Source organism: Charadrius vociferus, unplaced genomic scaffold (assembly GCF_000708025.1).
Source record: "Charadrius vociferus isolate BGI_N301 unplaced genomic scaffold, ASM70802v2 scaffold1039, whole genome shotgun sequence".
In the NCBI taxonomy this organism is placed as follows: Eukaryota; Metazoa; Chordata; class Aves; order Charadriiformes; family Charadriidae; genus Charadrius; species Charadrius vociferus.
Window position 1 is genome coordinate 295,845 of NW_009650167.1, and position 3,058 is coordinate 298,902.

Here is a 3,058-nt window from a genome sequence, read left to right on the forward strand (position 1 = left end):
CCCCGGCTCCCGTCGGGCAGGGAGGGAAGGCACGGGAGGAGGATGTGGGGAAAAGCAGCACCTAAACCGGGGAAAAGAAAGTAATCAGGCAGTAGCTGAGGCCGATTAGCGTCTCTGTGGATATAACCGGCCGCAAACGTTCATTAAACACACCTATGAAGCACAAGGCCGGCGCACAAGTTTTGCCCTCCGCTGGGATTCACACATTCCCGTGGGAAAACGCGCGTGGGCAGTCGCCTCCAGCGGCACAGCCGCACACGTCGGGGTCGGCTCCGGCTGTCATGCGTGACATACGCTGACAAACGCACAGTCTGGTCCTCCCTGTGCTTCCCCAGAACCCCCACGACCTCCCCGGGGACGGAGGGGGTTCACCCCACGCTTGGACCGACAAAGGTCCGCCCGGTTGACGGGCGAGCCGGCAGCGGCGCGGAACAACGCCGAGAATGTTCCGTCCTGCTTCTGCACCGACGGGCTCCGGAGGATCTCAGGTTTGGAAAAACTGCATCCCGCTGCAGGAGGAAGGTCTGCGCTGTCGTTGCTGTTGCCCAGAAGAGGTGACCGAGACTGACATTTCCCACAGCGGCTTCGGGCTGTCCCACTCCGGGGGTGTCCTACACGTGCTGGAACCTGCGGTAGTTTCTAAAAGCCAACCTGGCGACCAACGCACAAAGAAAAGGGTACAATCACAGCAAACGCCCATCGCTGGTCACCATCTGCAGGGGGTAGGATGGATGCCGGGATGCCACAGCAGATGCCTCAAGCACTGACGCTTCCAGAAGCACCGTCAGCACACGAATCCATCACGTGGACCCATTCCCAGACAGAAACTCCTGGTGCGGGGCAACGGCAGCTGTGGGATAAGAGCGAGTTGGCCTCCGGCAGCAGTAAAGGTTCGGTCAGAAAAGGCTTTTTTAGGATAAGGACAGGTGGAAGGTGAAGCTCCCGGCGTCGGCTGAGCCGGGCGGACACGCGCTGTCGCGGCCACCCCGTGACTCCCTCTCCTGCTGTCACGTTCAAACTCCGTCTCTCACCTCAAATGCTCTCCCAAGAGCCTTCTGCTTTCCTTATCAGATTGTTCCGCTCTTTAAAACGCGGAGCCGCTCTCGGCCAGACTGCGAGAGGGAGACAAAGATGATTTTCCTCCCGCTGGTAATTCGGCGGGGATGAGCGCTTGCCTCCGGCGTCAGCTCTCGGACGGCTTTAATAACACCCACCCGCACCCGTCGGACGGAGACAGATTAACCGCCTTCTCTCGCCCAAACTCATAATTCGGCAGATCTGCTCCGAGGACTGCTCTGACAACTTCCATGCCTCTTACTCAAAAAAAACCCTCCAGTTGACGATGATTATTTTTAATTTTCCCTTATTTAAGCAAGCTATGAAGGAAAAGGTGCTGCGTGTGGCACCAGAGGCTTCCAAGGGAAACGGAGCCGGTGGGCAACCGCCTGCTCTGGACGTGGCAGCCAGGCGGCCCCCTGACCGTACGCTCCCTTATGACGGGGCACGCGGGAATGAATACACCTGGCTTCAAAGCGATGCCCGTGGAAAAGCAGACATTTGCTTTTCCTTCCCCAAGAAAAAGAACAAAAGATGAAAATTTCTGAGCCCAAATCTCTTCACGGGGGGCAATAACTGCCCCGACGCGGTTTCCCAGCAGCGCGTTTCGGAATAGCCGCGCTGTAAAAATCGCAGCGTTTGCCCTGACGCTTCTAGTAAAAACTTCATAACAGTGTTTCAGCTGAAAGATGGCGTTTGCAGGTGGGGGAAAGCGGCTGCTTCTCTGTTCGAGGACAAACTTTGTGAACCCGGGGTGGATTTCTGGGTGCTCGTTGCCCTCCCAGTGCCTCCGCCGGCGTCGCACCAGGAAAGAAGAGGTTTTTCCATGGCGTGAGTGCTGCAGACTCCCTCCGTGCTGGGAACGCACCCGGAGGGCACAAAGCCTCCCACGGGCGCTCTCTGCCCTGCCTCAACAGCACCCCCTCGCTCAGCTCAGCGCCGTAATTATCCCCGGCTTTAATTTCAGCTCTCATGACACCGAGCTGCTCATAACACTTTTGCATAACATAACGGAGAAGGAGTAATGACTATAGTCGCCGCACACCGGTATTAGTGTTTGCCACTCAAATCTCGTTAGGAGTTGTACATTATTAACTTCATCTTGCCACTGAAATCAATACCGACGCAATGCTCCCTTCCTCTTTTTAATCACACAATGCAACGTTGTTACACTAATAAATGCCCAATTAAGGCTAATTTCTCCCAAGCCCCTGTTTCTAAAGTCTTTATCTGCTTATCAATCGACCACGTGGCAACTCACAAGCTTGAAATCGGCTGGAAACCATTTCCAAAATGAAAAAAAAAAAAAAAAAAAAAAAATGAGTGGCAACAGCACCTCTGATGTGGCAGCGGTGGGAAGAGGAGGCGGTGGAGGGGCAGAGAGAGGATGGATGAGGAACCGCGGCTCTGCCCGCTCCGGGGGATGCTACCGTGGGAAAGACGCGACCTGCAGACAGCAGACCACCCGACATCCCGGCCCCCGGCACAGCAATAGCCTTTTGTGACTCCCCTCCGCGTTTCCTGCCCACCGCCAGTGGGTTTCGGGGCCGGGGCTCTTCCCTCGCGCATCCCTGGTGGCGGTGGGGAGCAGAGCCCCGGCTCGGCCGCGCCAGCGGGAAGGGGAAAACCAGAAAAGGAATTCCCTCAAACTCCTCGACTCAACATCTGCCCTCAAACCACGTGATTTGGGCAGAAAGTGAACAGATTCCCAAGTCATCACCGTCGGTCCTCGTCCGGCGATGCAGAACGCGGGAGAAGGGCTGGTGGGGCTCCTGCCTGGCTGGGATCCCCGGCCGGCCCCAGCCCGCTCACCCTCCTCCTCCTCCACCGCCGTGGCCCTTTCTCCACTCGTTTAATCACCTGAACCCGCTGGGTATCGGCTCAGTGCCTCACCAGCGACCTGGTACCTCTCCAGCAGCACCCGAGCAGCCCACGGCTACCACGAGCATTGTGCCGCTCGCTGCGTTGTGTGACGCCGACTCCAGCCACGCTTCTTATTACC